Here is an 8,551-nt window from a genome sequence, read left to right as displayed (position 1 = left end):
TACTTTTTTAGTAAATCAAAGTTTACATAATCTAGATGTCTATGCTATAACCAATACTCTTCACTCAAGGTAACTAGACACTTAGTTCCTACCAAGGAATGTCATCTAAGTTAAGCATATAACTGTTATTAACCCTCAAGCCCTTAAACATACAATCCTTATTTTCATTATGTTCAAATAAGAAACAAGTATTTGTAAAAGTAACTTTAAAGTCTTTGTCAAATAATTAACTAATGTTAACAAGGTTATGTTTAAGATCATCAACTAACTTAACATTGGAAATAGTAGTAGATGAGGGATTACCTACACTACATTTCCAAGTATTGCTCCCTTGTTTTTGTATCCATAGGTAATGAAACCCTTCTTCTTTAGCACAAAGTCAATGAGTAGAGATATGTCACCCGTCATATGTCTTGAGCATCCACTATCGAGAAGCCACATTTTCTCCATAGAGCCAAGACATTCAACCTATATAATCGAACAAGAGAAATAGGTACCTAATTCTCATTGGGTCCTTGAGAGTGAGCGAAATCAAGTTTGCATTTGGGCAACCATTAAAAAGCACCTTTAGGAACACAAATTCTCCTAAACTTGCATTTTTCAATAGTATGGCCTTTCTTGCAACAACGGTGACAAGATAAGTTGTGATGAGATGTACTTTTGCTATTTCACTCCTTTTGAACATATTTATACTTTTTATATGAAGGGTTCAAAGACCATTAAACCTTTGATGGATCAATAACAAATGTAATCTTTTGTTGTAATGCTTTGTCCAATTCAGTTTGAAGAGTATTTACCTCTTTTTGCCAAATGTGACAAGTTTCGCAACCAAACCATGAAGGTTTTTCATCCTTATTATTGTACTTTTGAATATATATCATAGATTTCTTAAGAGCTTCCATCTTGTTTTTGGTTTCCAAAATTTTAGCTTCTAAGTGTAAAAAGATTATTTTGTGTGAAGCTAACTTTTTAAAAGTGTCTACGACTTCTCTATGTATATTTTCAAAAGCCTTTTGTAATTGAGAATAAGATAGTTCATTAATAAATTCAAGCTTAGAAAGACCTACATTTTTCTTCTTCTTTTTGTTTTCCATGAGGAAAATCTGGGCGGATTCGACACTTGAACTTGAGATTTCATCACTTGAAGAATCACTTTTACTCTCCCAAGCAATATAGGATCTTCTAGACTTGCTAGATTTCTTGTGATGACCTTTCTCTTTGTCTTTCTTGATCATAGGACAATCCGACCTATAATGACTAACTACTCCATAATTGTAGCATGAACTTCTAAGCTTATCCTTCTTATTCTCATCTTCCTTTGAGGGTTAGATAGCCTTCTAAATTTGATTAGGTTCTTGTCAGAGTGCTTGACTCTATTTTTCCTTATATAGCTTTGGTACCTTTTGACGAACAATCCCATATCTTCATCATCAGAATTCTTGTCATTTCTTATTTCATAATCACTTTGCTCAATTGTTAAGGACTTTGAAATTGAATTCTTTATAGCAATAAACTTATTTTCTACCTCCTTGTCTTTAACTTTCTCCTTCTTTACCTTATTCTCATTCTCTTTTTCATGTTTTCCAAGCAAGTGAGCTCTTGCTCATGTTCTTCTAGCTTGCCAAATAAAGTTGTGAGATCAAGTATTTTAAGATCATTCCTTTCTTTGATTGCAGTGACCTTGGGTTGCCATTCCCTATTAAGACACCTCAAAACTTTATTATTATCAATATCATTGGAAATAGTCTTACCTGGAGCATTCAATCAATTTATAAGATGTGTGAACCTCTTTTGCATGTCGGAAATGGTTTCACCATGCTTCATGCGAAATAATTCAAACTCTTGATTCAAGGTATTGATCCTATCTTGTTTGACTTCATTAGTTCCCTCATGGGCAACTCCTAATGCGTCCCACATAGCTTTGGCGGTTTCACAATGGGAAACACGATAATATTCATCAACACGGAGTGCAAATATGATAATATTGTGTGACTTCCAATCATATGACCACAATTTCTTATCATTATCATTTCATTAACCTTCCGGTTTTGGTACAACGACGCTTTCACCAATGGTCATTGTAATTTGATTTGGAACATTGATGATGATGTCCCATACACCCTTATTAATAGAGTTGATATGGATAGACATACAAGCTTTCTAATAGCCACAATTTTCACTGGTAAAAATGGGTGCTCTATTGTATGCCCCTTTAGATTCGGAAGCCATTTTCTAATAAGCAAATATTGAAGCATGTAATTAACCGGAGCTCTGATACCACTTGTTAGATGATAGAATGTGATCTAGATGAGGGGTGAATAGATCACAAGTTAAAAACTTTAAGAAAAACTGTTTTGAAAATTTTCTGGCGAGTGGAAGTGACCCGAGATGGATCATCAAATTGAACTGCTATCAAAAATCTCGAATATGTATAACTACAATCAACATATGATAATGAACACAAATTATATCAAAAAGCTATCAACCATAATCAATTTAATTTTATGCTAAAATTAGAGACTATTCCCAGTGGTAAAATACACAAAAATGCTATTGAGACGAATTATCGAACACCTTGTATGCAATCGATTTTGTTTGGAAATCTATATGGTTTTGTTGTTATTCAAATCCAACCACAATCTAAAAGATTATAATCAACTCAACAAAACCTCTTTAAAAAGGTTATCAAAATATTTAGCCAAACGTATTGATCGCATGATCAATGAATTCAACAATTTGCAAATGAAATGTAAGGGGGGGAGGGGAGAGAGAGAGAGAGAGATAAGAGTACACAAGGATTTATTTAGGTAGTTCCCCAATCGACCTCACTATGGATACGACTGCCCTTAACTCGAGCTCAAATTGAGATAATGAAATTAACTTTACTTTGCAAAAGTAGTATACAATAGAAATGTAGCAATCTAACCCTACAAGCCCTAAGTTTGATGTTGATTCTGACACTTTCTCTTACCTTGATATGAGCTTAATAAAGTAACCCAACAATTCCAATTTGATTCACCGTCTCACACTACTCCTTTGTAAGAAACTCCCGTTCTTCAAAGCCTTCACTCGATCGAATCCAAATTGCGAATTATTGTAACCCAAGATTTACCAATATGATCCACCGTCCCACGCTACTCATTTGCAAGAACCTTCTGTTCTACAAATCCTTCACTCAATCGGATCCAAATTTCTTAATCTTGTCCAAAACCTTCAAATCCCTAATTGACCTTGAAGGAAAACCCCAACTTGGTTTTCTTATTTGAAACCCTCAAAATTCTCAACCCAATTTACAATTTAACAACCTAAGTTGGACGTTATCAACTCTAATTATAGATGGCACCCAAACAAAGAATGATTATGTGTAGTTTATTTGTATGTATGCATAAAATATAGATTGAAGATGATGAGAACTCTTTGAAATCCTAATTTTGTGTATTACTCTAGAACCTTACTTGAAATAATGCATGTATAAAGTATTTATATGCATGAATGTTGGAGGCAAAATGAATGAAAGAGATTTGAAAAGTTCATGAATTTTTTGGAAAAATATGTTGCATGTGTCGACCTATGTATGTCATGTGTCAACTTGTTCGATGCATGCGTCGATCTGTATAGGTTAGTGTCAACCTGTATAGGTCATGTGTCGACCTGTATAGGCGGCGCATCAATCAAAATCTATAGGCTTTAAAAATGAGGTACATGAGTCGATTTGTAACTCGTATGTGTCGACACATATGAAAACGTTTCTTCTACGTGTCGACCTATAAAACGTATGCTTCGACACGTATACTGATTTTCCCGTAAAACCTTGTTTTTCATGCATGGTACCTTTTCTAACTAATTTCAAAAATGTTTTTATGCTTCTTAATGCTAAGATGCATATTAAGATTCAGAGGATATTGTCAAATATACATAAACACTAAAGTATCCTAGTTTTGATATCATACAAAATATATCTAACATAAAGTTACACTCACATAAGGATATCAAGAATGAAGGAAAACCATCACCCCATTATCTAGAGAGAAAAATCCTTCTCTACCCCCCCCCCCCCCCACGTTCTTGATGATGGTGTTATGTGATCCGTTCTTATCTAAGTGTGTGAGTCTCTATAAATACCCCAAACCTCCAAGGTTACAAAGAGAAAAAAGTTCGAGGGGAAAATACACAGTCTGGTACCATCACTATGAGAATAAATCTTATTTCCTTAATTATTTAACTTTATCCAATACACATATAATTATGTGAGTTGGTCTTCTCTTGATTATATGTTAAGGAGAATTAGGTTCGATGAGGTGGTGGAGAGCTTAGATTTAAGATTGTGTCTTCTCGGATAGTCTTATGTTCCTACTTAACGAGAGTTAGGTTGGGACGTTCAACATTTTTTACGAGCTCAAGCAAGGAAAACCATTGGCTCCATTTCTTTTTATATTTTTGTGTGGAAGGTCTAAGTGTTGCTTTGAGAAGGACATTGGTGATTGGGCTTTCTATGGGCTCATAGTGGGTTTCAAAGGGGCTGGTTATGTCCTACCTTTAGTATGCAGGTGATACAACTATTTTGGGTAAGGTTTTAGTTGAGAATTTTTAGGGTATTAAGTACACCCGTAAGAGCATTGAGTTGGCGTTAGAGTTAAGGGTGAATTTTTCTTAGATTTGTCTATTTGGTTTTAATATGGATGGGTATTTTTTGTAGTTGGTCAAGGACTTCCATAATTTCAAATAAATTTATATTTTGTTTAAGTACTTAGGCCTCCTAGTGGGTAAGAACCTGAGGAAGGAACACCACTAGAAATATTACATTTTATTACAAAGTCTTCACCTCAGCTAATAAATAACCAATGTCGAGTTCCTAGCACGCCACATATTTTAAACAATAATACAATCTAATCCCCAGGTTATTTAACAAAGCTGGGGGGAAAACTAACCTAGGGACACATTTTGAGTTCTAGCAACTGAAGTTTATGTTTTTATTTCTTTTTAAAGTGGCGTCTTCCTTCATATTTTATTTGTTAATCCAAAAATAAGTCACGTTTCATCACATGAAATGTTAGACTTTTTACCTCTCTTATGATTTCTAATCGAGGCGACATAGTTTACTCTTATATATATTTATTTCATTCTAAAGTGGCGCCTTCCTTCATATTTTAATTTTAATTAAAAAATAAATCACTTTTCACAATGTAAAATATGTTTGTGTGTGTGTGTGTGCGTGTGAGTGTGTGCATGTTTCGTTGTTGAACCAAAAATGGTGTTAAATTGCGGAAACTATGGTGGAATGTAGCTTCCGATACATTGCCTTGATGTGACACCGTGGATCGAAGGTTGCGATCACGATGCTTCTTGAACCAGAGGTATTAGACTTAGTACACTTTCGTTAGTCAATGTTTGTGATCTCCGATCCGGTGCATCTAAGGGGGAGGTGTCGACATGATTAACACTCCAACATCCAAGTCAGTTTAGGGTTCAAGATAGTTGGTAGTGAAAGTGGAGATTATAGATTGTGTACCTTAGAACCCTTTACGAAGGTATTTATACCTTGGGTCCAGCAAAGTAGGCTAGATAATGGGCCTCATGCTATTGGACTCGTGGCCGACGCAGAGTAGTAGGTTTTGGGTCTTTGGCCAGCACATAATAGTTTTCCCCCAAGACTCGTCGGGTATGTTGGATGTTGGGGGTGTCTTTCAATAATGTTGGGGGTGTCTTTCAATAAATGTGTGATGCCAATGCGAGCATTAAATGAAATTCCATCTTTGATACGTTTCTTCTTTGACATGTGGCCCGAAAAGGTTTATGTTAAACTTCAATTAATCATTTTCATCTTTTTCTTATATGCTGCTATTTTGGATCTAAGCAATATAATTCAAATAATTTTTTCTCATGATTTTACTATTACTCAAGGTTTTAAAAAAGAGTCTCTTACTGCGAAAACAGTTGCGAAAAAACGGTATTGGAAGGTGTCTATCATGGTTTTAAATTGTGAATGCGCTTGGGGGTGTTACAATTATGGTCATTTTGGTTATTGTGATGCACATTGCAGTGTGAGTTTTAATGGAGAAATGTTTGAAATACAATGTTGAAAAACACTTTTTGTTAAGATTTTTCATTACATCTAAATTAAATTGAGCTTTGGAGTTATAAATTTTTGAGATTAGATGAAAATATTGAAAACAATATGGGTAAAATTGGTTGATGTAATTTTTAATACGTTTGGATGCGGGATCTGAAAATATACCGCAATTGTGATCTGATGTGGTTGTGGAGGCTACCGCATCCACAATATTATAGCCACAATTGTCGTTGCAGAGTGCAGTTTAAAACAATGGTGCCCATACCAACCATTTTCACTTTTTGTGAAAAAGAACATATTGTGGTTAATCACCCCACGACTATTGAAATGTCTAAACACATGTATCGACCAAAATTGTGAAAGTCTTTATGCGACCTCGAGTTATTTAAAACCTTACTACTACTTTTTTTTCTTTTGTCTTTGATTTGAGTGTTCATCTGTCTTCTATTTTATTTTATTTTCATGTTTCCTTTATGTTTTCTATTGCAAAATTTTATGTAGTAGTATTATTTTCAAAATAAAGATGTCTCTAATAATCAAATGTTATTCATGATTTCACTTTTATAGGAAAGACAAAAAGAGAGAAACATAAAGAGACTAGGGACTCTGGCTTGAAAATCCATGGCAAAGGACCAAATGCAGGTGCTAAATGCACTCGATGTGGAAAAAATAAAATTGTACCACTTCACAACAATCATCATAGCTGATATGGGCTTCTTCACAGATGCATACAATTTATTCTGCATATCTCTTGTTACCAAGTTGCCCGACCGTATATACTACCATGTTGACGGTACAGCGAAGCCAGGAACGTTGCCTCCAAATTAGGGGTGTTTAATCGAACCGATCCAATACAAAATCACAAATTGGACCGAACCAAATCGAAAACCGCAAAAAAACGTATTTGATTCGGATGTGTTTGGACCATTCTTTAGCAAAATCGTGCGGTTCGGTTCGGTTTGCAGTTTGTACTTTGCAAACAAAACAAAATCGAATCAAATTGCATTATGTTACAACCCAAACTTCACTTAACCCACATCAAACTAAAACTCAAACCTATTATGCCTTAGTCTTATGATTACGAATGACTTTCTCTTCCTTGCACTTAGGATTTCAGTTTAAACCTTATTAATCTCTCCTAGCAGTATCGCACATTCTTTTCTAGGTACATATCACCTATCTTTCTCTAATATCTACTATATTATATTATTTATTTTTCATCTTCTCAATTTTATGCTAATGTTCTCTGTTCCAATTTTATTTTTATCGCACATCTTCTTTTCTAATCTCTCCTCCCTCCTGTTCTTTCTTTTTCATCTTCACTAATCTCTCATATCCTCTATTTTTTTGTTTCATTATAATATTTTTGATCTTTTTTTATGCTATTGTTTTATATTTATTATTCAACTTTTGTCAAATCTGATTTTTATATATTAAATGAGAAGTTGTTGTCCAAATATGATGAGTTTTATTTTTATTTAATAATGTATGAATGACTAAACACAAAGTTATATTGTCCTTTATATGTGTATATATGACTTAATAAAAAAATTGTGAAAAACTGAACCAATCAAACCAAATCAAACTGCATTTGTTTGGTTTTATTTCTAAAAGTCAACTGAACCAAACCAAACCACATGTTTTTTCTCTTGTGGTTGGAATGACCTTTAGCTTCAAAACCGCTCAAACCGCACCACAACCCCCCTACTCCAAATGTATCAGCCACGGTAAATGGGGTTGCTTTCTGCAGTACACTTTCAGACCAACTTTTCTTTGGCTGGCTTGGTGATAAGTTAGGTAAAAAAAAGTCGATGGCATGACGCTAATGATTATGGCAATCTGTTTACTTGGTTGCAGCCTTTCTTTTGGACACACTCCAAAACATGTTATGATAACTTTTTTTCTTTTTCCGCTTCGATCTAGGTGGAGACTATATGCTTTCAGCCACTATAATGTCAGAGTATTCTAATAAGAAGACTCATGGTGATTTCATTGTTGCGGTCTTTGCCATGTAGGGGTTTGGAATTTTTGTAGGTGGTATATTTGAAATTATAGTTGCAGTTATATTCAAGTCTAAATATGATTCCCTATCATACGTCAGGGTTGACATTTTCCATCATTGTTCATCCTAGGATCAGAGACTTCATAAATATTGTATAATTGCTTTGCACAATTCTATTAATGATCGTCAATTCCCCAAGCTGCAAAGCATAACTGCAAAATACTAAGGTTTCACCTTTGGTGCCTATATCTTTTTGGGATCATGCATTAGTCAGAGAAGATCTAAGGTTTCACCTTTAGATCTTTCCCATTTATTAAAACAAAAAGGTTCTAAGTAACATATTCTTTTACAAAGTGTTCCCTTATATATTGGACACTTCTTTTTCTTATGATTTATGATCGAGACTTTGGTAAGTCTATGTGAATCACGACTACAAGTGCACAGTCCTATCGCGTAGTTTTAAAGATTATCAAACCCAC

At 34.3% G+C, this 8,551-nt stretch overlaps 1 pseudogene; it reads left to right on the top strand.

Annotated features, from left to right (window-relative positions):
- Positions 1 to 6,691: 6,691 nt before the first annotated feature.
- Positions 6,692 to 8,202, top strand: LOC127122297 (inorganic phosphate transporter 1-4-like; annotated as a pseudogene).
- Positions 8,203 to 8,551: the final 349 nt, after the last annotated feature.

The sequence above is a fragment of the Lathyrus oleraceus genome, chromosome 2, assembly GCF_024323335.1.
Source record: "Lathyrus oleraceus cultivar Zhongwan6 chromosome 2, CAAS_Psat_ZW6_1.0, whole genome shotgun sequence".
NCBI lineage: Eukaryota > Viridiplantae > Streptophyta > Magnoliopsida > Fabales > Fabaceae > Lathyrus > Lathyrus oleraceus.
This window is presented reverse-complemented; position numbering and strand designations above follow the sequence as displayed.